General features: G+C 35.2%; 1 protein-coding gene and 1 pseudogene across 23 annotated transcripts in view; both read right to left on the reverse strand.

Moving 5' to 3' along the window:
- ADGRL2 (adhesion G protein-coupled receptor L2) overlaps positions 1-24,815 on the reverse strand; it is a 273,498-nt gene that overhangs the window by 85,210 nt on the left and 163,473 nt on the right. The window lies entirely within an intron of this gene.
- LOC309641382 (large ribosomal subunit protein eL22 pseudogene) overlaps positions 1-24,815 on the reverse strand; it is a 51,957-nt pseudogene continuing 27,142 nt past the window's right edge. Inside the window, exon 1 of the transcript in view lies at positions 1-24,815. This exon is cut by the window's right edge and continues 27,142 nt beyond it. The product of the transcript in view is annotated as a large ribosomal subunit protein eL22 pseudogene (transcript).

The raw sequence follows: 24,815 nt of genomic DNA on the forward strand, positions 1-24,815 counted from the left end.
CCTAAGTTTTATTCAAGAACTCATACAAAATATTCCAGATAACTGAGTTTTAATCCTCATCTTCCTCCTCTTCTTCATCTTGATTAATCTAGAAGTAACGCAATTCGTAACTCTCTTTGTTGTTACTAACTACGCGTAACCAGTCACGTAGATTATTCTTCTTCAAATATATTTTTGGTGATATATTTCAAATACCTTTTGGAAAAAGGCACCTCAGAAGTTACAGTAATCTTGCTTTGCTTCTTTCGACTGTTACAATACCTCCACCAAGATTCCCAGCTTTTCCATTCACTTTCTCTCCTGAAAAAACTGCTCAAGATTGGCGGCATCCATGATTCCATCTTCTACAGGGTGGGTACAGTCAAGAGTAAACTTCAGGACCTGCTTCTTTCTTTTTGCCCCCCTTCGCCACAAGCTTTATCACGGGTGCCATGGCAGCAGCGGATGGCAGAAAGCATAAATTTTTAAGAAAAATGTAAATTGTTATGCTTTCTTTGGCCACTTCTCCCCTATTTTCCTGAAAACTTCAAGGGGTATGGCTTCAAACTCTTCCACCAGCAATGGAACTTCAAAGAAGTTTGGAAAGTCTTAAATAAAACTATTGCAATTAATATTAATTTTTAAAATTCAACATTTTCCTAAGTAAATCTTATGAAAAGGCAGAACAAAACTTATTCCTAAAAACACTTATTTACACCTTTATTTATATCACATTAATGACATACTATACTGAGTCACAGGAAGAAATCATCACAGGTATCAGTACCATTTCTTAATTGCACTTTCTTCCTTTGTACACGAATTCATCCTTAATTATTTAATTGAACATTTTTCGGGACTTTTTAAAAAATCACTGCTAAGAGTATATGACTGACTCCCAAATATGACTTTGCATCAGAGTCATCTGGTAAGTATTTTTTAAAAGATGTATCTGCAAACCTGAATCCAGCCCTACTGAATCAGAATATCTGGGTTCAGATGAAGGTAGGATATCTGTATTTGGGGAAGAAAATTTATTTATTTGCAACACACTGATACAATAAGACATGCCAAGAATTTCTCCAAGGCCCTTTAAAATAGGTTTTCTCTATTACATATTTGTTAAGTCGTCATCATATTTCCTCTTAATTCTCTAATATAGTTTTACTTTAATCTTTGAACATATTCATAACGGCCACTCTGAAATGTTTATCTGCTAAATCTAACATCCAGGCCCACAACAGAGGCAGTTTCTATTGAATGTTTTTTCTCCTAAGTATGGGTCAACTTTCCTGTTTCTCTGCATTAGCTTGCAAATTTTTTGTTGTTGTTGAAAACTAGACATTTAAAATAATATACTGTTAGCTATTCTAGATTCCTTTCCCCTGAGGACTGTTGCTGTTGTGATATTTTCTTTTCAGCATTCTGACTGAATTTAGTCTGCTGACTCTGTCTTCCCCTGTACTTTGCAGCTGCTGTGTGTCTCTGTTCATTATTGTCGTTGTTATTTTAATTCTTATTTTTATTTTCTAGCTTGACTTTCTTGGGATCACACCTGTCTCTGCATAGCTTAGTGATCAGCCAATGACTGAGCAAAGACTTTGCACAAAAACCATGAACCCATAATAAGGTCTCCACTCTCTGCTGATTGATCTGTATGTTAGGGAGAGTTCAAAGTTCAAGCAGTTTTCAAGTCAGCCTTGGTTATTTTTCTGCCACGTCCCCTCGCATCTCCTCTGCTCTGTGTGTAGCTTCTCAGTCAGTCAAAAACGCAGAGAACGTTTGGCTCTTTCATTTCCAAGGTTTGGCTCTTTCATTTCCAAGGTTTCCTGGTTATGTTTCAGACTGGCACTCAGTCTCCCCACCTGGGACCACAACCTCAGGTTAGCAAGAGCTAGGGGTTTTCCCCATCTGTTTTCCAGTGTTTACCACTTTTACTGACAACACTGCTGGGCATGGGTTTCCACACTCTACTCTAAATCAAGCCAACTCTTCCTGGCAGCTCAGTCACAGATTTTCAAGGCCAGCCTTGCTCTGACAAAACTAACCACAATGACATAGCCAGAGTGCAGGGTTGGGGGAGGAGCAGCCCCAGGCTAGAAGACTTTAAACTTGAACTATGTGCACCAAAAGTTCCATCAGCTTTTTTTTCAAGAAATCCTTCCCAATTTCTTATTTGGCTCTGGTTAATTTCCAGAGCCCTAAAACGGTGGTTGTTGACAATTTTGTTTAGTTTTATAGTTGTTTGGGGGAAGAGGATTTGTCACCCTCTTCACCCCATCATCACTAGAAGTCCCTCTGAGGACTTTACAAATATATACTGACTACAAATCCTCATAACAACCATATGAGATAGGTATTATTATTATCACTATTTTACAAAGGAAGAAATTGAAGCACAGAAAAATTATGTTTTCCAAAATCACACATCCAATAAGAATGAAATCAAGGTTTGAAACCTAATACTTCAGCTCCCAAACTCATGTTTTTCAATGTTACTTTAATGCCTCTCCAAATGATAATGACACTTAGCAGCAGGTTGGGGACCCCTGTTGTACAGAACATAGTTGGGGTGTACTGGGTGCCTCTAGTCCTAGAGGAACAAGGGCAAGAAAGGAAACAGTTGTCTGATGGTCAAGTAGTCAATGAAATTGCTCAGTCAACATAATCAACATAAAGAAATGCCCAAATTAAAGCTCTTTAATCACACTATTACTATGACATTTATTCTAAGCTGTACTTTCAATATATTTCTGTTTCAACAAAGAAAAAAAAAAGCATCCCAACAAGCAAAGTGTAATCCAATCCATCTGACATCGAAGAAAAAACTTGTGGGAGGCTCTGTGAGCAAAAAAATCAATATTGCAGCTTTCTGCTGTGCAAATGTGAACACTGCCAAATAGTGGTGCTTAGAGTAAAAAGAACTGTTTTGCTCCATTTTCTCCATTCTGAACAAATGACTTTGAAGACACTTTTTCCCTCCCAAGCTATAAAATGTCAAGCAATAACTGTGCTTTAGGCTAGTGATTGGAATAAACACCTCCTGTCAACAGGTGCAGTGACTTAGGACTGAAATCTTTCACATTCAGGGAATAACTCCTAATAAACAGATGTACTGCTATGAGATGGGCATTTGTAAGACCAGAATTGGAATTCTAACATTGGATTTCGCATCATTTATGAGCATTTTGGTAAGAAAATATGCTACTCTGGCAATAAATACTATACTGCTATAAGCTTATGCCTGTGGTGGACTTCAAACTCTTGATTAGGAACATTTTGCTTTTCTAACATTGTCTCCCTCAGTCTGCTCTTTGGACATTTCTGTAAAATCATACATTCCAATAAAAGACTTATTAAGCTATAATATAAAAACTTCAACTTTTCTGGTACTGTTTTCCTTAATTACTTTGAACTGAACCCTGTCATGTATGCCCTGCTTATGCCAGCTAGGGTCCCAGTAAGCACCACTCCTTTTGATTATCATGGTCCTCTATGGGACTGAGGCTGTGACTTCAAGCTCGACAGAAACATTAACTCAGACCATCGTCTATTACCAGTGATGGAATATGAAATCTCTGATTTATTCCTGTTTATATATGCTAATAAGATTTCTTCCTAAAAGGGAAATAAGAAAAATACTTAATGAGGAGTGGAGCATGATTTCCACCAGGCTGAACTCTAGTTTAGAAGCTGCCAGAAAACTTATTTCCATTTCATTTTAATTTAGGTGAAAAGTCAGTGTTCAAAGTAAACCTAAAAGATAAATTATTTCACTAGTAGTTCAACGTTTTCAATTTATCTCTGCATATTCATGAGGTTATTATAACAAAATTTTTAAAATCAAGGATGTATAATAAAACTTACCTTTGTATACTAAAAGGCAGTATGTTAAAAACTCATTCCATGTAAGTTTGCAGAATGTCACTCTATTGTTTTACTCTATTAGTCCATTTTAAGAAATAGTTTTATCAATCAAACTCTAAAATATCTAATTTTTTGTGTTCATTAACATATAATTCTTTAACCTGTCAGTATTATGTGAGGAGCCTAAACCATGGCATGTGCACAGTAAAAACAACTACTTTCACCTTTGAACTTGTGTTCATGCCAAGAACAAAGAAAATAAAGGAATGCAATGTCATTTTCCAGCACCCTGGCCTTGAAAATGTAGCAATCTGTGTGTTAAGTAAACTTGGTTAGCATGAAACACAAATCAAATCCTTACAAAAATATAAAGTTCTTGCAAAAGAAAGTGTTCAAACAATTTAAGGTCATGTAACTACAAAATAGTCAACTCACCACATATGTGTGACATGCCTTAGCTTCTTGTGTCTTTCTGGTTTACAAAACATTTTTTTCTATTTTGGGTATATTTTAAATTATGAAGCACTTCAAACAAAAAAATTTTTAGAAGAATGTTTACAGTTTCAAGTAAGATCAATTTATACACAAAATACTAAGATTTACATTGGAATACACAAAAACTCCTAATAAATACATAATAAAAAATTAATACATAATTAAATCCAATTATATAAACAGCAAGGGAAAAAACTTTACCTCTGTGATTTGTTAAAAGGAACAAAATTCTGGACACTTTGGACACTCAAAACGTAAAAATATACTGCAAGAATGCCATCAGCTATTAGGTTCAAATATGACTACTCCTGAAAAGCCTCTCAATATTTTAAGGAGAAAGTATGCATTATAAGTCCTTCAAAACATTTGGAGATTAAATTCCTTATTAGAAAGAAACTGATGTCTCCCACTTAAAAACCTGTAAATTATCTGGCACTGATTAATAATTCACAAGTGCCATTAAAATATAGCAATTTAAAAGTTATAAATTACTCTCAGTTTAATACTGAACTTTAAAAGAAAAATTCCTGGTAAGCATGTCTATTAAGAATAATATATGCCACAGACAGACGCTTTTAATAGTCTCAGCATATAGCTAGCTATAACTTCTTGAAAGTTCACAAACATATAACACTTTCATTCTGATCTACTTTTAAATATTAGTGAATTTTGTATTAAGCCTCAATATTACCCTTACTACTCAGTGCCTATGCCCTCTGCACAGGATGTTCTACTCGTTTTTCTCTTAGTAAACAATTATTCTCCAAAATCCAGTTCAAAGCTTCCCTAACAATGGGGAATGAAGAACCTGAGCTCAGGTTTGGGTCATCTATTTTCTTTCTTCCAATAAATATTTATGAGCGCCTACTATGTGCCTAGCACTCTTCCACACACTTGGGATATAACAGTGAAAAAAATGACAATGATCCCAGTGTCTGGGTAGCTTCCATAGGGAGTGAGTTCTCCTTGAGGAAAGATATCATCCACCATTACAATGCCAAGCCTGATAGAGTCAGTTTACAGTGGTCTCTTTATAGTGGACATAAAATAAAGACATGTTAAAACAATAGGTGTAGGAATGAAATGAGTGCACGAACAATTATAAGCTCCACTATCAGAGCAGGCAACATGTTCTTTACTTATATGCCTCTCCTACTGAACGCTGAGCTGCTGAATACAAAGAAGTGAAGCTTATTTATTTTTGTATCCTTAGTTTCCAACACAGTGCATGGTACATAGGCAGCAATCACCTTTTGCTTAATTTTATTTTATGCATTATTTTATACCTTAATTCCTTGTACAAAAAGTTGTCAAATATACCTAAGAACATAAAATGAAGATGTTTTTATAGAGGGGGAGAAAACACACACACCACAATTTTATCTTTTTATATATGTTAGTTTTAAAGTTTCTAGTTTTGAAGTTTCAGCTATGTACATTATCAGGAAATGTTGTATTTAAAACATTTTATGTCAGGAGATAAAAATATATATATAAATGTAACAAAGATGACATCTTCACCAGAGTCTCCAAATCAGTGGGACTCAACTATGAAATGCACCCTTAAAAGACTGACCACCTGCTAGTTAAAAATCATCCAGGAGTTGTGGTCATTGGTCATGTAAAAGCATCACAAAAACCAGAATAGCAACTTTACCACTCCCCTTTTTCTTCCCTCAAGGAAATAGTAAACACTTAATATTTATTTTTTATTTATTTAATAAATATTTATTATTTATTTAATATTTAGTATTAATATTTATTATTTTTAATAACTAGTTAAAACCAGTTTAACATTAAGAAGTTACTATCGGAAATACAATTTCTCAAGTCATTTACATTGCACTATCAAATCAAAATTCATAAGTAATTCTGTATAAAGTATTCACTGACAACAACAACAAAAAACTAGCGAATAATCACAGAATAAGTAAGAAAATAATTTCATCGTCTCTTCTGGCACAACAGTTTATTTCTACTTCCACATTGATTATTTACTATAATCTTCTAGCAACTTTATTATTATTTTTTTATTACCCTTCCTGTTATCAGAAATTCCATTACCTCCCCTCACCCATCCAACCTCAGAACATATGTTCTTAAAAGCGGTTAAACAAAGCAACAACACAAAAACATGTGTCGTTCCTTCATCCAGTGGCTCACCCCAAGCCATACCGGCTAAAGGATTCTATTCCTTTCTTGTCACGGTATTAGTCTGATGAATACAACTACCTAGGAGTGGAGACCTCATTTAAAGTATTCCCCAGGCAGGTCTCCCAGATCAGAAAGTCAAAATTCAGATTCTAAGTCTTTTTGTTAGTATCTTGTATTCAAACATAAACAATATGAAAAAAAAAAACCCAAACTCCCAAAAAACTATTAACCATAACTTCATTTTTTAAAAGGTACATTTAAATTGAATCACAAGAGGGACAACAATGTATATAAGACTTCCATGTCAATTAACTTTTATTTGGTAACAATGAACTCTAAAGATGTTAATTTACCAGTGTTACAACGGCTTCCTCATTAAAGGCATCTATAAGGGGGCCAATTAATACCAATTCTAAAACTTATTTAACTACACAGAAACTGCAGGAAACCACCCACTCATTTCTCTCTTTCCCAAACAGGAATCCAAAGGTAATCACATTCAACTGCTGACTCAAACAAGTGTCCTAGAAGGGAAAGGCATTTTATCTCCACATACATTCCCATAAGGTATTTATTTCTCACTTCAGGTAGGAAAGATTAGCACAGCCTGAAACCAGTCTCAACTCTTATCTTGACTTTTCACAAACTGTTACCCACACTAACCACTAACACTTCGATCACTTAAAACACGTCAGGCATTTAACCTTTTCCCCACCGAAGAAGGGAGAAATTTCATGTCTTTCTTCCTACATGCCATAAAAGGCACTCTTTCCCTAAAACCTCAAAGGACTTTAGGAAGTTAGGGCTTTTTAAAAGAAAAATTATTTAACTGAACACACTAATACTATCGAAGATGACACAAATGCTTTTCTGCTAGAAGTGAGAAGGCATCTTCCAATAGGGTTCTAGAAAGAGAAATTCTTACTGAGGTCCTTTCCCATCTCAAAAAAATAACTCATGAGACCAAAGTTGACTTATTTAGTTTCCTCCCTTTTCCCAAAAATGATGCTTAAAATTTTATTCTAAATTATACCACAGGAACTTCCCTGGCGGTCCAGTGGTTAAGACTGCACCTTCCAATACAGGAGGTGCGGGTTTGATCCCTGGTTGGGGAGCTAAGATCCCACATGCTTCGTGGCCAAAAAACCAAAACATAAAACAGAAGCAATATTGTAACAAATTCAATAAAGACTTTAAAAATGGTCCACATAAAAAAAAACTTAAAAAAATAATAAATTAAAAAAATAAATTATACTACATACATGGAATTTCTGAAACCCCAAACTAGACTGTAACTACTAAGATGTAACTCTTTCTTTATAAATAAAGGCTATTTTTTATCTCATGAACAAGTTGTAAAGATAAATTTCTAAAAGATATACAGAACTATTGGAGTAACTAACCAAGTGGGTAATAAGATCTATAAAACAAAAATTAAAAGATTTACTCCAGTGAACACTGTACTACTGTGCTGTTACATTTTTCAATGCTCCTGGACCAATTAAAAAACTGCAAAATAAATGAAACCAAATGCAGTCGTGAACCCATTTTTGTGAACTTCAATTCAAAATGCAAACTCAAAATAATCAAAACCACCTCCAAATGGAAAATAGCATTTCAAAGTTATCTCTTACTAACATCTTTGGTAGCCCCACCTAAACACATTTATTGCTCATTCATTCATCCACTTGTATTTGTGTCCTTAGCACATTCTAATTTCTCCACCAGACTATTCTGAGATAAGCCACAGAAACTCATAATTCCCAAAAACAAACAAAAAAAAAAGGAGAGAAGAAACTTGAAATTCTCAAGTTGGAGGCAACTCCACCACTTTCACAAACTACAGAAAGCCCACTCAATGATAAAAGTTCTCCCTGACAAAAGAGATGACTTCTAGAAGTATTCTACTGTGATACTGAGTGAAAACAGAAACTGCTTCCCCAAATGGTATGAAGGTTATCATATAATTCCTTAAAAGACAATATAATAACCTTTATTTCATGGGTGGTTTCGGTGTTATTATTTTTGCATTGTGATGTTGAGGTTTGTTCAATTTTTGATGAAAAGGTGAGGTTTTAAAGAACACACTCAAGCTGTTCTCAAATCTGTGTCGCCAGAGCATCAGGGAGGGAGGTGGAGGTGGGAGGGATAAGTTTAATCTGACATTGCACAGCGAAAATGTTGCCTTCTTAAAGAACAAACAGTACGACTTGCCAGCAGTTAAAATTTTATCCTTTCTTGTATTTATTTAACTGCCAAGTTGAACATCAAGAGAACAAGAAAAAGCACGGTAGCAGGTCCAAGTGCATAGACCCTGCCCTTACATACACAGCCCAGTGTCATCTTTCATGCTTGCCTTGTATAGGTACCAACAGCGCAGAGGCAACAGAGCAGTTCCAACTTCTGGATTCAGACATTCTAATGAATTATAAGGAATTGTAAGGAAAAACGGCTCTTAGGAACCCTGTTTCAGCCCGTGTTGCTATGTCTCAGTGTACTACTCTAATGTCCCTTCCCTCTACTTTACATCAGGTCTCCCCAACCCCTGGGCTGTGGACCGGTACATTTTAGGAATCGAATCGGGCCACACAGCAGGAGGTGAGCAGCGAGCGAGCAAAGCTTCATAAACTGCCACTCCCCATCGCTCTCATTATCTCCTGAACCATCCCCCCCCCAACCCCGTCCGTGGAAAAACTGTCTTCCACGAAACCGGTCCCTGGTGACAAAAAGGTTGGGCACCGCTGCTTTAAATGTTTATTTTCCTTTACAACCTCAAATACTTTAAATTTCACCCTTATGAAGCTGAATGTTGCCAGATAAAAAAGCTCCCTTGCTATAAAAAAAGAAGAAAGGCTTGATAAGAGTCTCAAAAACAAGTGCTTCTTATCAGAAAATGAGAGTAAGTTTAGGTGAATCTGATTTATAATGACAACAGGCATGTTTCAGAAAATTACATCTCCCAAGATAAACTGTCTAAACAAATACCACAAAGTTTAAATACTTTATATAAGATGTACTCACAAATCATGAGTATCAATTTCAAAGTAGGTGAAGAAAAAAAAAAAAGGAAAAAGAAATAAACATAAGTAACAAATAAACATATACAATGCTCAATTTAATTGGTAAGAGCAAAAGGAAGCAAAAAATTAAAATATGATGAAATTTTCTCCTATCAAATTACCAAATATCTATTTGTTTGAGTATTGTAAAACACACAGCCTCATACATTTCTAAGATTACAAACTGATACAATATTTCTGAAAGGACTCTTACCAAATTTCTTTTGTAAATATACGTTCTGGGGCTTCCCTGGTGGCGCAGTGGTTAAGAATCCGCCTGCCAATGCAGGGAACACGGGTTCAAGCCCTGGTCCGTGAAGATCCCGCATGCCACGGAGCAACTAAGCCCATGTGCCACAACTACTGAGCCTGTGCTCTAGAGCCCACGAACCACAACTACTGAGCCTGCGTGCTGCAACTACTGAAGCCTGCACGCCTAGAGCCCGTGCTCTGCAGCAAGAGAAGCCATCGCAATGAGAAGCCCGTGCACCGCAACGAAGAGTAGCCCCCGCTCACTGAAACTAGAGAAAGCCTGTGCGCAGCGACGAAGACCCAACACAGCCAAAAATAAAAAAATAATAATAAAATAAAATAAAATAAATTAAAATATATATATATATATGTTCTGAAAAGAATCCAACATTTGACAGATTTAGATAAAAAGACATTCATAATGATAAGTTTGAGACAAACTAAAGAATCAAAATAGTAAAATGGCTCAAAAGTACATTGATAAAATAGAATGATACAATCCTAATAAACCATATTATAAATGATAAGTAATAATAAATATTATAAATAATAGTTTAATAAATAATATTTAGTGATTTGGGAATGCATTCTTATAGAATTATGCAAAACAAGATATACATGAATATATAGGGGACAAAAGAGACCCAGGAAGCAGAAACCCTTTTTTTGGGATAACAGTGACCAGCTCGTCAAAACCAACTGGGCTCAGCAATTGGGGAGGTGATGAAAACTGGCCATCCAAACTGAGGTACCAAGAAGCAGAACTTGGGTTAAAGTGAGCAAGTGAACAAAACGGCACTCTTCCAAGTAGGATAATGAAATCCTATTCCCCTTTTGGGGGAATGATCTGAAAATATACCATCTCTCACCCTGAGAATCAAAGTGTTTCCTAGACCTTCCTGGTTCCGAGCTACCGGACTCTGCACACCAGATGCCTATGTGGACATGGTGGTTCTTCCCAAAGACTGGATATATCCCTACTCCTTACATCAACTCCCCCATTGCATCTGAGATCCATTTTCCTGGGGTGGTCTGTGCCCAAACACACTGATTCAATAAGGAAAGAAATATTTTGCTAAAGCAAGGCCTGTCTCCTATAGATTACATGAGTTTTTCCTACTCCCCACCTCTTCCAACTCATAATGACCTTCTTGCTATTTGCTCCAAATTTCCCCCAACTCAATCCAGGCTTCTTACCAGCACATCCCACGGTGGCCACTTTGCTATTGTTTGTGTTAACCCTTACATGTTGAAAGGTGAGTGAGCCATCTATTTTTATGGAATTAACTATTTATATAAAAGAAAGAAGCAAATGATACCTGTGACATCAAGGTGTTATGTAGGAAATTCCAATAACTTATTTTTTCATACAATTTATTAAAATGTATACTTAATCTGCTTACACTATGGAATTGAGTCAATCATTTATTCGTAATCTAAAATATAGTACATGTGTACCTGCTTTTGCAACTTTCTGCATGCCATTCTCCCCACTTAGAATTCTCTCCTATATGCTCAGCTTCAGGGCCTCCCTCTCATTTAAGGGCTCAAAAGCTCCCTTCTCTTAAAACCTTCCCTAGCAGAAGATACAGCATAAAACTATCATGAAACTAACAAAAACCAGACTTGATTCAAGACAGGATGATACTTTTGCACTTATACAAATTATGTGCATAAGACTGTCCAAATCACGCTAACAAATGTTAGGTTTTTCAAAGAAAAGTAATGTATTGTCAAAGGAGAAGAGCATTAAAGGAGGGGTCACTGGTTATCACAGTGTCCCACATGCACCACTCATGTACACTGAGTCTTACTGAAAAGGCAAACAGTAGAGCCAGCACATCCAGATTCCAAAGGATGCCCCAAGAATGCGGAGACAAAGAACCACTCCTGCCCTTTAGAGAGATGTTCTCCATCTCCCTGGTGATGTGCACTTCTGACTTCCAGTGTCTTCTCTACTCTGCAACAGTATTCTGTAAGCTTGTCAACCACATTCACTTGTAGAAAAGTACCCACTTACATATCCCATAGGCTGGCTAATTTGCTTGCTTCCTGTGTGCTTTAAAACCTAGTTGTTGGGAGGCTGCACATATATCTTGAAAGTCTTAGTCTTCTGGAACAAGAAGTCTCATTTCTAGGAACTTCTTAACCACAGGTGATTTGGTAAAACTCTGTATTTCAGTTTCCTTCTCTGTAAAATTGGGATAATAGCTCCTATGTCTCACAGGGTTTTGTGAGGATTAAATAAGTAACTACATGTAAAGTATTCAGAAGAGTGCCTGACAAGGTAAAGTACTCAATTTTGTCAACATACTTTTCTTAAAAAGTGTTGCATTTGACACCTGGTCATAAGCTCTGGGTTCCATCTTCGGTAAACTAAGGAAACAGCCTAATTGGTTAAATTATAAACCAGATATAATTGAATAACTCATTATATGTAGATAATTTTCAGATTATGAAATAATAATTATAGGTAGTGAGAAATAAGCTAGTCCCTGTTGTTCCCATCTGTCTCTCCTATACGTTCTTTGAGGGCACAAAGTTCATTTGCCAACTGTGTGTGTGTGTGTGTGTGTGTGTGTGTGTGTGTGTGTGTGTGTGCAGGCACAGTACTACACTAGTAAATAGGTCAGGAAAAGGGACCATAACTTGCAAGGATTTATAATATTCTAGACACAGTGTACATTATCTCAATTATCACTATGATTTAGCTGAATCCACAGAATCCTGGCTGTTTAGTGGATTCTTACATCCCTTTTTAAGATTAGAAACAGGAAAAACCTCCTCGGATGAGTTTTCTCTGAAGCTACCCCACCTCACCCCCTGAACTGTGTCGTAATTCTGACAATACGTCCATGGACACTCTCTGCACTATCACATGGTTTCAAACTTATCCGTTTATATGTCTCCTTTTAAGACTAAATATTCCTTGAAGGCAGGAATGGATACTTATTCCTGTTTTTATCCCAAGCATCTAGCACAATGCCTGGTTATGGTAAGCACTTGATACATATGTCATGTTAATTTTACAGCTCAGAAAATGGAGGCTCGGGGGTATTTATCCAAGGTCACATTACTACAAAAGGAATATGAAGACTGGCCTTAATGCTCCTCTCACTATACCATGGTACCTTTGTCAAGTCCTATCAGTAGTTATATTTTTGAGCTTCGAGACCACTTCACGTCAGCACCTTTTTAGCCTATTTTACCATGGGCATCACTGCAATTCTAAGAAATCCCTCAAAACCTTTCCTAGGCATTTAAAATAAACCCATCAAATGCACATTAAAGTGACACACTAATAAATTTTGCATAGATTTTCCAGAGGTTACATTAAACTTGTTTTGTAAACTATGTTTGAATATGTAATTCCCTCACCTAGTAACACTTTCGTGTGTTAACACAAGTCAAAATTTTATTTGGAAATCTGATAGGCAAAATTTCAAAGTCAGCCAAAGGTTAGTAACAAACATTTTAATGATGAAAACTTCATTACATGTAACATTATTACAATTTTTTCTGAGCATTCAGATGTCAACATTTTTTATTACCCAAACCAAATGATGGAAGACTGTAAGAAACCTCTGTAGGATTCAAAAGAAATAGACTAAAAGGTTCTGTGTCCTGGTCTATTGCCTTGTTCACCCTTGCTTTCAGTGTCCAGCACAAAGGCAGTTTGTTGAATAAATTAATCCTCTTACCAAAATTCCATTTCATTATGTCTGAGGAAACGTGCTTGGCCACACATTACTTTGTAATAAGTGTATATTGGAAGTCTGTATGGATGTGCCCTCTGGAAATTGGAAAAAGAGAGATCGTTCTACATAAGGAGCCACAGACTGTTTTCTTAAGCCATACAGAACACAGCAGAGTGTCCTTTCTGGAGCTGGAAAACAACCGCTTATATTTTTAGGTAGGGGTTGTCATCTTTCCTAGACCCCTATACCTTAATCTCCTATATTTCACTAACAATTTTACCTGAACCAAAATAATCAAATATCCAAATATTCTCACCATTCACTTTTTCACACTCAGTATGTGTTAAATGTTATATGATTTGCAAAAATGGGATACCATGATGGCAAAAATCTAACGCCGGGCTTCCCTGGTGGCGCAGTGGTTGAGAATCTGCCTGCCAGTGCAGGGGACATGGGTTTGAGCTCTGGTCCGGGAAGATCCCACATGCCACAGAGCAACTGGGCCCGTGAGCCACAACTACTGAGCCTGCGTGTCTGGAGCCCGTGCTCCGCAGCAAGAGAGGCCACGACAGTGAGAGGCCCGCGCACTGCGATGAAGAGTGGCCCCGCTCGCCGCAACTAGAGAAAGCCCAGGCACAGAAACGAAGACCCAACACAGCCAAAAATAAATTAATTAATTAATTAAATTAAAAAAAAAAAATCTAACGCCAGTAACTTCAGTAACAGAAATTATATAACTATCTTTAATAGCAGCTCCACTACCTTTTCAGATATAATTAGGAATTTCTTCATGATATCTTCCCAGCATCCATTATACTATAATTTGAATTCACATGCTTTCTGATTAAAGATGGAAAAGTCTGTATGAGGGTATAGATAGTTTCTATTCTGTTCACAACCATAATTACAGCACCCAATAAGGTGGGTACTTAATAAATATTGTATATGTTAACATGCAAACATAACCTATGTCTAAATGCTATTAGATCAAATTTTAATTTCTTGCAATAATTCCATTTTTAATCTTTTAAACTCAGTTTTCTATGAATTTCCCTGCTTTGACTGTATTTCAGTTTTTTGGTCACTTATATACATCACTGAAACATTTATTGAGTGGTCACCATGTGCTAAATAAACAAGACACAGTATACTAAAAATAAATTCTTCCATTTCTACTTTTAAGAACTTCGGTCTTAAAAGTATGACACAGAGCACCTCATACAGTGAAAGGTGAATGATTTCACAAAAGATAGAAAGCACTCTCAACAGGGCGGTGTCCAGGAAGGTTCCTCAGGAAAGGCAATGTTTTAAAATCTCCAATATCAAGATTACACCAACCAAAATAGGTAAGGATCTGATCAGAAGTGAAATGACAGAAAGACCACATCAAGTTCACTTTTTAACCTATTACTATTTTTAATTGTAAGAACTTTCATTTTTTTAAACGAAACTGCAATATATGGAAGGCATAGTTGAAAGCATCCTATCAAAACATTTCTTTTCACTATAGCTTCTGTTTAATCAACAAAGCTAGCCTCATTTCAGTCTTTTAACATTTCACATAAGTTTACTTGGGTATTTTGCAAAGGTATCAAAAACTGCTCAGTATTTCTAAAACACTAAAATAAAACTCAATGTACTCAGAAACTCAGTAAAATTCAATTAATGTGTACATAAAGGCTGTAAAACTAATTTTTATTTTACTGTTTATCAAAAGAGGACTTTCTGACTCACTGTTTACAGACTCCACCCTCATCATTTCATGAATGTCTCTTCTGAAATTCTCTCATCACTCATCATCTTCGTACTTTGAGTCATTCTCTACTTCAGTTCAACAACCACTCTGCCACCTTTACCCTTCTAAAAACCAATCTAATTCTAGCAGGTTTAATAGGTTTGACAGCTCTCCCAGTTCTTCACAGTAAACTCCAGATGCCCAAGTACGGCAGGCAAGACCTCTTGACTAGTCACATTCAAAGTTTCCAGACTCATCTCTTTCAATTCTCTACCCCAAATGAATAAAATCATACTCATCTTTCAAGGATATATTCTAACATCATGGGGTATTTTCTGAACTTGACGATCAGAACTAATCACTTGCTCTCTATGCTCTCACAGTTTTTAGAAAGGCCTAAATTATCACATTTAGTAATTAGGAATAATTACAGTTTATATAGGTACTATTTCTCTTAGAATATCGAGACTTGCATCTTCCTTATTTATCTTTGCATTCCTAAAAGTATCTGCAAGTGATAAGTTCTATTTTTTTAAAAAATTGCAATCTAAGAGAAATTTAAACATTTAAAATTTCATGTGGGGGCGTTGTAACTGGGAGAGACTTTTAGGATGAACCATCCAGTATTTCTTTACACAAACACACGCACACACGCGCACATACACACGCACACACACACGTAAACTATGCCCACGGGCATGATACTCTATATCAAAACAATATACTTATTGGGTTCACATATAGTTAATACAAATTTCATGAAAAACTATCCTTATATATAATGTCCTCCATTTGCTATTCTCCTTAAGTGCTGATCATAACCCACTAAATACTATCTTCACAAATTGATAATGGGTGGTACTCTACAATTTGAAAAGCACCAATCTAGTCCAAATCCTTAAATAAAGAAATAGGGGCCCAGGATCGTTATGTGAATTCCCAGAGGTTCCTGAACTAGCGTTAGACACCATATTCTAAGACACTGGTCACACTGCCTAGGCAACTGTTCTGCACATTCTCAATATGCATTTTGTACTCTATCAATTGGTTCAGTAAGAAATCTAAAGCTTCCAATGGACACTCAACTATTCTGGATAAAGTAATGATTCTCCTCTCATATTTAATACCAGTTATAAATTTACATATAATAATCCCTATTAAACATATAAAACATATACTCAGAATGTCTATCTTTGGCTAATTAGAGTAGGGGGCAATTTTCAGTATCTCTAGACTTCAGGACTAAGTGTATCTTTCTGAGAAAGTGTGTCACATTCCTGGAATTTCAGAGCTATGGTCTTTTAATCCATTACCAGTTTTCCACCAAGGGATTACTGTGTTGTTTTTCTTACATTAATTATATATGGAATCCTCAGGCAGAAATTCTGACAGAAAGAATGTAAATGAGCTAAGCAGATGCTATTTTAATTAAAAAGAGTATATGCAAATATTTCATTTTGAATAGGAATTCAGTAAGTTTTAAAATTATCCTTATTTGGCAGGTTTTGTTGTTCAAATAAAAACCAGATTTTAAAAAGCTTATCACATTGATTACTAATAATGCAGAATAACTAGTCAACTTAGGGCTTCATATGCAAAGGTAATAAGTATCTGAGGAGTATTTGGGAAGAGAAAACAGAGGAAATACAAACTTATCTGATGGTTAATTTCCTCTAAGAAGCTGAACTTTTGCTTTCTAGCAAAGAAGTACCTGATTACTACCAAATTTAAAAGACTGTAACTTGGGCAATATAAAAAGTATGTAATTATGTAGGTAATTGCAAAGAAATAACATGTGTATTTTACATCTAAAATGATACACGAAATACAAATCACGTACAAACTATTTTAAACCGCTTTCAACAAAAAAGGTAAAATCCACTTGTTGCAAACACGCTCCTTTCAAGATCCGCAGGGGCGTCATTATTAAGTTTTTAGTTAGTGTTGATTAACAACATCACCCAACACAAGATCCTTTTACTTTCAGTTAACTGTTATCTAAGTGACCTGCCTAGAAATTCACAAAGCTATAGGGTAAGCCTAATTTGTCCCTGTTTTCAAGTAACATCAGTTTGGGACTGTTTCAGTGTATATTTTAACAACAGTTAATAGGGTATTCAAATTTGGGGGTAAAAAAACAGAATTTATGGAAATCCCAGTGCTTAATTAAATCACAGAATGAGGTTTTGAAGTAGTAAATAATAAATCACAATGAATCCTCAATCTGGTTGTCAAGGAAACTACTTTGCCTTTGCCATAATTGCTGTGATCCCCATCTTGCCCCCTTTGACACCAAGCCTCATCGTGCATTCTGGTCAGAGACTGAGAAAGTAGCTTTTCTATTCCTCTCAGGCAATCATGTAACATGCATTGAGCCTGACTGAACAGGGCCATGCGACCATACAAATGCTGAATTCAAGACCTTTCCTCTATCTGGAGACAGTAATTAACTAGTAAGCAGCAGTATATTTCTATCAAGCTTTAGATAAGTAATGGGACCATGTCGCCTTGGCAGGTTTTAGCAGCTGTGTTTGTAGAAAGTTTTTACTGTTACTGATTTATTGTCAGAAGACCTGTTTGTGAACCAGTAATCATTAATGTTTTAAAGTTAAACATCAATTTTTTAATTCCTTTGATAATAAAGATCAAATATTAGGTTTAATAAAACAAATATTTACATCAAAACATTACATTTAATATTTATAAACCAAATATTATAAATAAAACAATAAAAGCAGTGCCAAATATGTACCACCAGATCAAATGGTTTTATTTAACTTTCTCCTCCTTACTTCTATTTTTGTATATTGGTCATTTTTAGTAATTATTATAAAATAAAATCCTGAAATAAATGGGCAGTTTTATGTCTCTAATTCCATACACTGCTTCCATTGTTTTCTATTAATTATTTTGACTTCCTTAACTAGATTTTTTTAAAAGCATTTGTTTTCTAATATAATTCTAATTTGCTTTCAAAAGTATTTCTTGAGTTCATTTTGCTGTGTATTCTGGAATACTCAGTTAGATCACTCAATCATGAAGTGCTCTCTACTCACTTCAACTACTAAATGGTATAAAAGTAAAATTACCAGTGTACTTCTTAATGTTATTTGTCTACACTGAAATCAAAATTATCTTCCTCATCAGCAGGACAACTTCCAAAATTCAAGGTACATATTCATTCTTTTCTCTTTTATTTACTTAAACTCAATATTGGGTCACACACAAACCATGTTTCTCTAGAGCTGGTCACACTTAACTAGCAATAAAGATAATAATATTGACTATAGAGTATTATATGAAAGAACGCATACGTAGTGTTTAGCTCTGTTCAACACCTGTTTACTCAGAAAGCATTCAATAAATTTTAGCTTTCAACAGTATTAGCAACTTCCACATTTTTAATTTAAAATTAAAATATCAGGCAGTAAATCGTACAATTTTTTTTTTTATTATTATTGGAGTAAACTGAAGAGCAGGTAGAAAGTTTGGTAAAATGTTAGTAAAAAAAGATTCCACAGTAGCCTCTAGGAAACTATATTCTCTCAACGTACAGTTCCAGGAAGAAAAAGGTGTAAAGATTCTTTAATAAATCATTCACAAACATGAGGTTGTTTAATTGGGATGAACAATGAAGAAAACAGTTTCATCTGAAAACAGAGAAAAAGTGTCTTAACAATCCAAAACAGTTGTGAGTATAAAAAATAGAAGCTAAAGACTTTTTCTTTTAATCTTTGTACTGTGTCACTACTACTATAATTCTGATCTCAAAAATACCATGTACCTTAGTTTTTAAAAAGCAAAGAAAACCTGTGTCTTGCCTAAGCAACTAAGGAAGGAAAGTAACTAGTTAAAACTAATAAACAAAGAAAGTGTAATAATTATGGGAATTCAGGTAGAGTGTTAGAAATGGAAAAAATAATAAAATTGAACTGGCAGACATCTGGAAGAAGATCTAGAATCAAAGTTTGGTTCAAATATCAGTAGAAACCCAGTAAGTTGCCAGGACATAGTCATCTCATACTATGAAATTTATTGCTTAAATATTTTCTCCCCATTTTTTATCTTACTTCAAATAAATGGATTTACTTATTTTTTTTAAGACTTAGTAACTACAAAGTGTCCTTGAAAATAAGAGGAGGGTATTTATGTTTCTTCAAAAACTGACATCAAAGCAATATAGTCAAACCTTGATTATTCATGCAAATAGATGTGAAAAGAACAGGTCCCCAAGTATTCCTATTGGCTCCAATAAAGTTAATATGACTTTTGAATATTGGTATCTGATTTTCTTGGTTCAACTGTTAACTTAAAAATAAAATTAAAGTACATTTGTAGTACTTTAACTAGTATTCAGGTAATATTAGAATGTTACACTCTTTTTTTTATTCTCTGCTTAAGTTCTCTTCACATAAAATACATCATCCTGAAAATAAACTGCATAACTACTCAGACTAAAGCAGCATACCCCATAGAATCCTTACTCTCCCAATGAAATACACCATACCATAACTGGGGAAGTTAATTGTGTGCTTTGGTTTCACAAACCAACTGCTGTTGCCAGCTGCATTCTAAATAAGAGTAAATAGAGACAGTTTGAGCTGCCAACAAAAGACATAATTAAGTAGAAAAAATGCTGTCAATAAAACACGGCTACAACATTTAAAACTTTGAAAACAAATAGGGCCAACCAGATTTGGACTACATTGTATAGTCAACACATCTTAACCACTAACCAATTGGGTCAAATCAGAATAATGTAGAAGGAGAAAGCTCACAAAAACATATTTGTGGGGAAATAAAGTTTTATGTAAATGAAGGTTAAAACAGATCATTTTATAGCTTTTCTCAATGAGGATTTCACAAAAGAATAAAGCTCTACATAAAATGATTGAGGGTCTATTTTTCTAACTCTGCTCTTCTAGCTACAATGGAGAGAAACTGATTCATTACATACAATGGATATGTTAGATTTAAAGTTTCTACTGGAACTAGTTGAAAGGGGCTAGTAGAGCACCTGATGAGAACAGGCTCCATAGTCTTCAGTTTGTGATGCCCTGGATACAAAAGGCACTTAATATCTCCCTCAGGGGTATCTTCTAACCAGAAAGCTAACTTGTATATTTACAATGTTTCTAAGTTTTCAAACTGCTTTCACATTTGCTGTGTCATTATCCACATAAACAGCTCTGGTTGTTTGGACATGCTTTGCAGAAAGCATGTTTTTTTTTACTGCAAAATAAAAAAAGGTTTTTTTTTTACTGTAATTTTTCAGATAAAAATGACTTTCACTCTGATGAATACCAAAAGGGCTCGGAATCTACAGAGTACATTTTAATTATTAGTAGTATCTTTGGCATGACAAAATCCTTCAACAGGTTTGCTGGAAAGCAGTGTTTCTTAGTGACAGTAGACATCAGTAAACCCTGGAAGCTGCAAGGATTATGCGGAAAAACCACCTCTGACTACTTAGCAATGACCTGATTTTTGGATATTGAACTAACTTTCTCATTTCTAGTTAGAACACTATGTCATGAATCATCATTTCTCTATCTTCCCATTTCTCCTCAGATATCTAAAATCATAAAATAAATTATGCAAATTCTGTATAACCTAAAGGCTTCCGTAGTGCATCTATGTTGGCATAGCAGAAAAGCAGGAAGGTCAGTTGAAGTGGTGGACTCAGGAAAAAAAGGGAGTGTAGATCACTAGGCACTTTTCACACTCAATGAAAGAAAATGGATAATGAGAAAAAGGAACAAACTAATGAATCAATCAAGTATTCACTGACCACCACTGAGGTGCTTTAGCACCGTCCGAGGCAGCTTTAGGGCAAGATGAAGACAATGTCTGTGTCTTCATCTTGTATAGTTTGAGGTCTACTGAGGGAGCAAAGAAACAGCTCCATTCAAGGAAATATATATAAGTAAATATTCAATTATATGGCATAAACTGTGTGGGGTAAAAACTGGGAGTAAAGGGAGATTAACGAGAACCGGACCATGAAAGATGATGTTATGTAGGAGAGAAGATCTCAGCTTAACCCTGAAGGATGAGCAAGAGAGAAAACAGAGGAGGACGGACGACCAGGAGTAAGAACAATCTCAAAGGCGGCTGGCTCGCTTGCTTACTCGGTGCTATTTGTAACAACTTGAAAATAACAGAAGTAATTTGATAAGAAAAATGCAAACATTAACATGGGGTTATTATTTAAGTAAAGTACACAGGAATTAAGGCCTTACACACCCCACTAAAAGAAAAGTTCTATCACTCATTATTTTGTGGCCTGGATCCATCAATCCCCATACCACTTCATAACCATGTATAGTTTCACACTTAGCATATAAACCTATGTATCCATAATATGCAATTTGAGTATACTGATATTTCACACAAATATAGAAAGAAATGAGATCTGGGGCCTGGGGGGAGTAATAACCACCACAGTATTAGAGCCTGAGAGATGCTGTTGTACTGGTTAAAGGCAGAATTTGAAGGGGTGGAGCTAAGAGAGATCTTAAACTTTCTACAAAAACCTCTATTAAGAACTTAGGCTGACTTAATAGTCCATCTCTGTATAAATCAGAGAAGGTTGTTTCATAGCTTTTACTCTTAGGGAGACAAGGGATGTCCAACTACTTGAGAAATAACTCCCTCAACAGTATCTGAATCTCAAGTAATATGCTAGAAAGCATTCCAACTAGAGCACTCATAAGGATATTCACACGGTCACTCTTTGAAAAGAGTAAACATCAGGGTATCTCTTTAGACACAGTGAGGCAACTTGAAGTATTATTATTACCATTGTTCAGACGAGAAACCAAATCTCAACATATTTAAAGGACTTGTTTTGTTCACAGTGCTAGTAATTAGAACTCGAAATCAAATTTAATTGTTCCATATTTTAGTTTCTGTAACACTTGATTTTTTACTACAAGTATAAAGAAGAGTCATTGTAAGAACTCCCACTCTATTACAGATATACCTGGCTCACTTGTCAAATGCATTTTAAATATTTCATTCTGGATTGAGTAATGAATCACCCATCAATTAGTTACAAAGCTTAAAAAATGGCCTTAGGATTTATCTAATCCAACTGGCTAATGTTCTAGATGAAGAAATGATAGACCAGACCTAAATCTCTGCCCTTGGATACATATCTAGTGGCAATTTAGTGGCAGAGAAAAGTCAAAACAAATGATTTCCTTTCAACTGTAATGATTCTAGTATTTTCAAACATTTTTAAATTTTCCCAAGTTTGTTCAATAATGACTCTGTGTTTTAAGAACAGTTCATTTTCTCCAGACATTTCCTAATCCCACTGACTCCAGATCTATTCATCTATATGTTGCATTTCTAAACCTACAATGCTACTTTCAGTCTGGTCCTACACTGGGGATAATTCAAGTATCAAAGCCAATCAGAGGAACAGATCACTTCTTGAGAGGGCTGAGGTATGGGCAAAAGGAAGAAGCAGATAAATATGTGATTTCACTGTTAGGCTAACAGATTTAATTAAATGGTTTTGGGGGAAGGCAACTTCTTTCAGAATGTATATATATGTTTTAAAACTGCAAACTTTTGATATGAATTAATTGTACCAGAATCCAATAGAACCAAAATGCTACCATAGTATACAATGTGTATCTTCTTAAGAAAATCATAATTTCTAGTGTGTTCAAGAATAAGACTGTAACCACATAGGCCTGTATTTATTTCAAGTTTCCCATGATGCCATTTACTCTAGCTTTTAGTCTTTTATGTGACATTGAGCTATTTTATAATTACAAAATAGTTGAAAAGAACGACCTGTTAATTTAAAAGGGACACATTATAACATCTCTCTCTCTCTGGTACTATAATATTTTAATTTCTTTTTTGAAGACAAACCAGTTGGAAAGTGACCATCTGCTAGTGTGGTAGTATTATTTGGGCAAAGTAATGAATAAATGTCCTCCTTTGCTCCGAGAAGGGGACCATTAAATGACAGAAATTCAGAAAAAGAAAAATGAAACAGATTGATTTAGGGCCATGTAAAAAGCATTCTTCATTTATTATTTACAACTTTCAAACAAAAGAATAACCTTTAAATGCATGGGGTTTTTTTAAGATTTTTTTTTTTTTTTATGTGGACCATTTTAAAAGTCTTTACTGAATTTGTTACAGTACTGCTTCTGTTTTATGTTTTGGTTTTTTGGCCGCTAGGCATGTGGGATCTTAGCTGCCCGACCAGGGATGGAACCTGCACCCCTTGCACTGGAAGGTGAAGTCTTAACCACTGGACCTCCAGGGGAAGCCGTAAATGCATGCTTTTTTTAAAAGTATAAATAAATCTTCTACAATCTATCTTTTACACTAATTCAAGAAATATATCAACAAACAACTAAAATGCAAACTTCCTATCAATTTTTCTCATGATTTCTTCAAATCTATTCATACACAGATAGGTTATGTCCTAAACATACATATCTTCCAAATATGTAATTTTAAAAACACACACGTAGTAAACTTAAATTTCACAGGTTGTTACATTCTCATGTATTCTGAAACATTTTCCAAAGATGTATGTTGTCAATATTCAATGAGTTGGGTAAAGTGATACTTGTTTATTTACAAATAAATTATTAGAAGAATGTCAAATCAAATAATAGATTTCTGACCTACACTGTAGTAATTAGTATAGTAATCTCTATGTATGTGTAATGTGGAACCTATAGCAAGTGCATAAGCTGTGTACCTAATGAGAAACTCCATCATGCTAGGTTATGTTACAGAAGAAGGGCAAGGAAGGCCACCATGATAGTCTTCCTGTGCCTAAGGGATGGGCTTTGACCAGAAGAGATTTACTCACTTGGAAAACTGTGGCTTCCCTGAATCTCTAGGGAAGCTTACCAAAGGAGAATAAAACTTCCCCCCCAATTGTAGTACAATTTTAGAACCAGGAACTGTAAATGCTTATTCATTAAAACTACATAAATGGTTAAAACAACTATACCCCAATTAAAAAAGAAACAAAAAAAAAAAAAACTTCATAGTATTCTAATACAGTAAACAAGTGGAAAATTATAGATTCTTATGAATAGTCCCAGTCTGTTCTTTAAATCTGTAAACATGATTTACAGGGATTTTTTTTTTTTTCTGTCAAACACAATTAAACTGCCTTTGTCAAGCCTGACTGGTGATTAACACCTGGCAAACATTTTAAATGGTTTTGATTGCTATTAAGCAGATAAGCCATGCTCAACAACCTCTAAGGGCAAGGTAACTATATAACTATCTATTTAAGCCAGTAGCAACATTTCTTCTATCTCTAACCCCTTTCGCCAAAATAGCAAGTGGTTTTTATTTTTTTAAACAAAAGGTCTCAGTGCTTTACAAATATTAATTTCTTTAATCCTCCTAGCAGTACTATTATAATCCGCATTTTAAAGATAAGTAAAACAAGGCACAGAGAGGTTAAGTAACTAGTCCAAGGTCACCAACAGTAGAACACTCCTATTAAAGACTGAACAAGTTGAGATTCACACTCAACTACTCTGGCCCCTATGAGCTCAAGCACTATGGCATGCCACCTTA

Source organism: Balaenoptera physalus (assembly GCF_965194825.1).
Source record: "Balaenoptera physalus genome assembly, chromosome: 1".
Taxonomy (NCBI): Eukaryota; Metazoa; Chordata; class Mammalia; order Artiodactyla; family Balaenopteridae; genus Balaenoptera; species Balaenoptera physalus.